Source organism: Plutella xylostella, chromosome 23 (assembly GCF_932276165.1).
Source record: "Plutella xylostella chromosome 23, ilPluXylo3.1, whole genome shotgun sequence".
Taxonomy (NCBI): Eukaryota; Metazoa; Arthropoda; class Insecta; order Lepidoptera; family Plutellidae; genus Plutella; species Plutella xylostella.
This window is the reverse complement of record NC_064003.1, coordinates 8370921-8377743: the sequence shown is the minus strand read 5'-3', so window position 1 is coordinate 8377743 and position 6823 is coordinate 8370921.

Genomic DNA, 6823 nt, shown 5'->3' with positions numbered 1-6823 from the left:
GTATAAAGGAAAGAAAAGCTGAAATTATAACTTTTTCTTCTAAAATACTCAACTTCAACCACCCCATATCCTGTGAGAGTCATCCACTACAACTATCTAGAATTTCGGGCTGTTGGGAACAATTTGTTTACTAGTTATGAACTTAAGTTACACTGTCAGATAGCGGCTATGTTAGTGCCTAGGGAGTGCACTAAAAACCTAGACAAAATTTTAGGTCTTAAATAATTTGTGTAAGCAGAATGAAAACGGTTTTGATATTTTAGATTATTATTTATATTATAGATATTTTAAATAATTGACTGAAAAAGTGGTATTTTATTAGTTTTATATTGTCTTTAGTGTTTAATGGTAATCAGTATACGTTTAGATTATATTTATTTATATATTTGTTTATAAAGTATTTGCAGATATTTGTTCTCGGGTCTTGGATGTGCTCGTAAAATGGCTATAGGCCCGCCCCCTTTTACATATTGGGACTAACATAACACTCTGGCGAAAAGTGGGTGCAGCAATGCCACCCCGCAAGGGAGTACATTAGTACAAGGCGTGAGTGTGTGTGTGTGTGTGTGTTTTTTTTTTTAAACTATTTGCACTGACCCATTTTCTTGTTTATAATTTATCTCCTCCGAGGCAGTCTGGAAGAAATTACACTTAGTAAGAACCGCCGCCAATGGATTTTTAATGCTTTTTTTTGTAATATCAGTGTGTACAATAAATAATCGATATCTATCTATTGCCATGTAAACGCGACAATCGGCACAAAAGCACACATTTCAGTAAAAACCATTGAAAAAAACCCACCTTTTCAGCGTAGCAAATTAAAAATAAATAAAAAACAAGTCGTCCGTCCGAAATTCCCTTTAGACACATCACTTTTTCAGAACACAAGCGTTGGAACACGAGAAGTTTTTATTATGCCCCATCGTTTGTCACGACGAGACACCGGCAGGCGTTAATTTGACAAGGGATCACGGCGGAATGACCCGTTTTGAGTGCGAGGGATTTTAGCGAATCATCCGGTTGTTTGGAAATTTTGGACTTTTGCGAACGGCGGAGTACTTAGTTTGTGTTTAGTAAGAGCCTGGGGTGTACGATAGATTCTCCGAGTGACGTATAAACTGTACTTTATATCCGTCCGGCGAACCCGGGACACGTAAACAAGCGAATGACGCTAATTCTTTCAACATGGTGACAAACCCTAGACACGCTTTAGTGTTTGACGGCCGAATGGCGTAGTGGTTAGTGACCCTGACTACTGAGCCGATGGTCCCGGGTTCGATTCCCGGCTGGGGCAGATATTTGTTTAAACACAGATATTTGTTCTCGGGTCTTGGATGTGCACGTAAAATGGCAATAGGCCCGCCCCCTATTACATTGGGACTAACATAACGCTCTGGCGAAAAGTGGGTGCAGAGGTGCATCTGCCTACCCCGCAAGGGAGTACATTAGTACAAGGTGTGAGTGTGTGTGTGTGTGCTTTAGTGTTTATCACCAACACGCTAAGAATATGAAGAAGTTAGAGCTTAGTAGAACAACTTGAACTTATGCGTACTATGGCAGAAATATAGTTAACAATAACTTCAATTTCCTACCTACCCTTCATAAAAAAAATCTTTGTTGATAGCTGTAGGATGTGCTTAGACTAGTTTATAATCTATGTTTAGACATTAAGGATATGTTCACCAAGGAACAGCCGCGAAAAATAAATTTTGACCCAAAATTACTGATTGAACGGCAAAGTCATAAATTGCTCACATCCCTTAATTGCTTCTCAACTAATAACTTGGCCGTTGCACATGAAAGTTAAGAGTATTAAATGTAAAAAGATCACATAAGCTTGGTAAAGACTTGGCATAGCTCCAGTAAAGTGTGGCCTCCCGATTTCTGAAGTAGGAGCTTAGACGCTAATACTTATGATTTATTGGGTATTATTTTCATTATAACTGCTTCAAACTTTATAAACATAGGGACCACGATAACAGGGGTATGTGAGTGCGTAATACTGAAATTTTCATAACAATGTGCTGTGGTCGAGCTATAAAAATAACTGCACGATATCCTTTGCGTTTCATGTGAATATTATGTTGAAAGAAATAACATTTTAGTTTGTAGAAACACACATACAATTATACATAAGTACATACCACTCCGTAGTGGTATGTACTTATGGTTACATAGAGTATTTTGTTTAAGGTTACATAGAGTATTTTGTCCTGGAATTATAATTAAGTATATCCGCATTTAGGACGCCCTATGGCTAGATGGTAACAACTTGCGAAAGATGTCGTTACCAGTCACCTTTCGTGGACAGCTATAGATCGCATCCAGTGGCACCGTGCTTTGGGAAAGACCTGCGTCCAGCTGTGGACTGCTATAGGATGATGATGATGATGATGTGGAGAGCAACCTTGGAAATATATCTACTTACCTGAAAACAAATCAAAAGTTAAGTTGTAAAAACGATTAAGTACAAGATAATAATATTTTTTGTCGTAAAATACTAGCGAGTAGCAGGGGAGTGACAAAAATAAAACGTCACGCGAAATTGAATCATTTGTAATATTCATTCTTTTTACTCGTTTCCCTTTTCAGCCGTCTTTCAGGATGGAAGTCCTGAATAATGAAGTTATGCGAGAAAGATAAGGCAGTTTACTATAAATTCTGTTAGCAAGTTAAAATATTTTTTGCCGCAATGGTAGAAAAATAATGAGGTATGTAATAAGTAACTTTTTTACCATTAGAATATAGATTCTTGTTATTTACATACGGGTAAGAGTAAATAGATAGACATTTATTTGGTTTATATTTGGTCACTGTCTAAATGTTTTAGTACCTACCTACCTTGCACATTTTTCTATGCATTCCAATCTAATTCAATAAATATTTGAATCACTTTTAACAGACACTTTAACAAGAAGATTGCAAATTGTAAAAAAAGTCTACGAGACAGTAGTCCTGTTCCAAGTTTCAATAAATCCGTCTGAAAAACAACAAGCAAAGGCTTTTAAGAAAAAAGTGCACACACACACACACACACACACACACACACACACATACCAGCCAGTATTTGTAAAATTGAAATTTATTGAATCTCTTGTCTTGACTTGGAGGAAATAAAACTGTCGTATCATATAGAAACGGGGTCGGACATGTCACTGGGTGCACCCGGCGTTGGTATGTGGGGGGCACCAGGTTCTCCCCATGGAGGGGGCACGGGGGGGCACGGGAGGCATTAGGGGACAAGAGTCACGCGCGATTGTAGAGCACAAATCACGCAACTCGGGCACGCGACCTACACATCCGTAATGCGATACTACAGAATAAACCTCCAACGGCCGGTAGTTTTTCCACGCACCAAATACATTGCTGCTTCATTAGGATACAGTGGAATCAAGTTTTCAGGTAAGCTGGAAATGGTTCCGTTTCGCGGCAATAGATGGCGCTTTACGGAGCTTTAATAGAATGACCGACGGGTGCCCCGTGCGATATGTCAATGGCTCTGTTTATTTTCCAGTAAACGCCTCGTTTTCCTAATAAAAATACCCATGAAATAATAACTCAGCTGTCGCGAGATCACAGTAGATTGCACGCCACATTATACGGCTCAGTAGACAACTGTACGCTTTTTGTAAATAAAACGTGCAAGATATTGTTTGTTGATGTTTTGTTAGGACTTCGACTTTGGACTACCCGAAGGCAGATATGCCATTGAAGTTCATTGACATTGAGAATGTTTTCAAACGTGATCCAGAGTGTTCCAAAACGTTTCACCAAAACCAAATAAAAAACATTAAATAGCGATTAGTTTCAGTTTCAGTGGAGCCCTACATCATAGGTAGGTAATTAACCTACATAACTGTATGTAGATACTGTGCAATAGCAATTAGCTGTGGGTTTATTAATGAATTTGTAACCGTTTATATTGCTCCTGTAAGTGTAATACGTAGCTATATAAGAAGGTATATATACCTGTCTATTTAATTCCCTTTTGTATTTAATTCCCTGTGTATTTTATTTTTTCTTGTATATTTAATTAATTTCTGCATCTATGAAAACTGCATTTAATATTATGGTGAAAGCCACACATAGTTGCTCATTTTATAATATTAAAAATCAATCAGGTAACAATGCCTAAAGGTAAGCATCCACCTATCGGTACCGTACGTGTATCGGATCAAACTAATTGTCATAAATGTATGGAGAAACGACGTCGGAAATGCCGAAAGTGGACACACTTGTGTAAATTTCTATACAAAGAATACTGAATGCTATGCGCCCGTTTCGTACGACACCAAAATGTCATCGCACATATACCTAAGCGTAACGTTAACGGATCGCCTGGTTGACAGAAGAAAAAAGGCTATACCTTTACGTTGCGCTTATAAATATGTGCTGAGACCCTAAAGCTGTTATTTAATCACGTGATTTTGAAACCAGCTATACGGTTAGCGTAATCGGGGGCGGTCTGCCATTTGAAACAATAAAGTGCGTCGGTACAAAACGATGTTTTATGCCCACTGAACATGCAATGGGTACTTATACATACTTGCCGTTTGTTCATATGAATTCTGTTTTAGTATAAGTTCAAATATAAAGGACTGGATATTTGTTAAGTATCGCGAGATCCGAATTGAATAATTTAATAATAATTATAAGAAAGTAGTATTTCTAACTATATCTATTTTTTCGCCTTTACCGACGTCGCGTCGTAAAAATACACTTTCTAAAAAACAATTTACTTAATCCATTCAGATAAGTCACAAAAACCAGAATTTTATATTTACCAACACAACAAAGTGGTAGTTGATCTAAACTTTATGAGAGACTCATAACTGGGGGTTATCAGTAGGACCAAACTTTGGGGGCTTTAAAAAGATTAAAGGCCATTAAATTTTTATGAAACCTCGGCCTTTGGACCGCGTCTACGATAAGAAATGCTGACTAAGGAAAAAAAAACTCTTAAAATTAGTCTTTCATACTTTCTTCAATCGATTTTGACTCCTAAATCTCTCGTGATAACGATTATCCAAATACATTTTAGCCTACTCTTCAGCAGTATCGTATAAGTATATCGGTTTATCTATGTAAGTGTATAAAATGGAGTATTTTAATTGTATATTTTATTTCAGTGTAGTCAAAGCACAACAATGAGAATATCACAAATGGCAGGTGGATTTTTTTCATTGCTCGTGACTGTACCTATTATAAATACTGCGACCAAACGCTAATAGGTACATAACATATTATAATGAGATGCATTCTTTATTATGACCTTTCTGTTTAGGAATTAATCTTCATACCATACTTTCACTACTACTCAATATACCTACCCAGGGTGTGAAGAATTTCAGGGTGTATGTACTTGTGCATAGTTACCAAAATATACGTAATGAAGTATAATTATTGTCAGGCACAGTTATCAAGCTTTCAAAAAAACTGAAAGCTTCTGACATAATTATATGTAATTCAGCCAAAAGCCGACCCAAGCAAAGGAGAAGTAAACATCATGTAAGGCATTATTTATTAGTATTAACATATCAACTTTCATTTTTAAAATACAGCGTTCCAAAACGAAATCATTAAAACTTACACTGACAGTAATAATTGGCCACGACCCACGCCATCAATTAAAGTAACAATTTAAATATGATCGTGGCCTTTAAACGTTGTCACAACATATTTCAAGCGTCCCTCACGCGAAGAAATTCATTTTAAAGACAGCTCATAATTACCTTAAAAGAACAACAAATAAAATGCGGGTTGCGCCGTGAAACTAATGAATAAACCATTGAGCGGAGGCGATGGCGACTTATTTTCCATTTGCCATCATATGTGCACCCAGTAATCTTGAGCGACCATCAATTTGCGCCTCCGGCTAAAAGAGCAGTGAGTTTCCAGTCGTGACACGTTGGTAGAGATCATTATTTAGGGAGTCTTTTTAATCGCCTTTGACAAAAGAAGTAGGTTCTCAATTCGTCTGTTATGTATGTCTTTTTTATTTGAATTAATAACTTCACTGTTGTTATGGCAACACTTAGGTTTCATTGTCTCATATCTAAACAACATCCGTGAAGCGTCGTTTAATCATTTAGCTTCATACAAGAGAATTTAGTCATCATCATCATCAACCAAATTCAATTGTATGCAAGTCAACATACCTAAGTACATAATATACCTGAATAGTTTTTAAACTGCATAACAATTAGGTACATTAAAAAAAGACTGCATCTAAGATGCTCCATTTCACTCACCATCAATGGCAACTTAACTTGAACCCTTCTACTCCTGGTTATTCTTTGCCCGTCGCACTTCCAAGGCTAAAATGAGGCTTCTTGGAAGCCGGACGCCCCGTGGCGCTGTGTCTCTTCAAGAGACGAAAGTGATATGTGCAAAATGCTCTTATTTTAGCGCCTCAGACATAAGGTAATGAAAATATTCCCTGTATGAACCATTACTTTTATATGTCCCTCTGTAATTAGTTTTGCGAGTAATAGGTAGCTTTACTTGCTTATTTCTTTATTTTAAATGGTAGACCAACAAAGCACTATTGTGGTGTGTGGTGTGTAGTATAAGTTTTAAGAACCTTCGGGTCCTTTTTCATTTGTTCAAGGAAAGTTACAGCTAAAATATTTTTTATATACAATGAATAGTAAAAAACAGGAAGCCAATTAAAAGTTTTTACTCATAATTTCGAAATTTAAAAGTCAGAGAAGCCGATGTTGGTTAAAAAACAGTTATTTACTAATCTAATTTAAATCTACAAAGCTAAGGGTAAAATACTTGATTTGTTTCAGCCTAAATTCTAAACACGTGAGTTGTACAT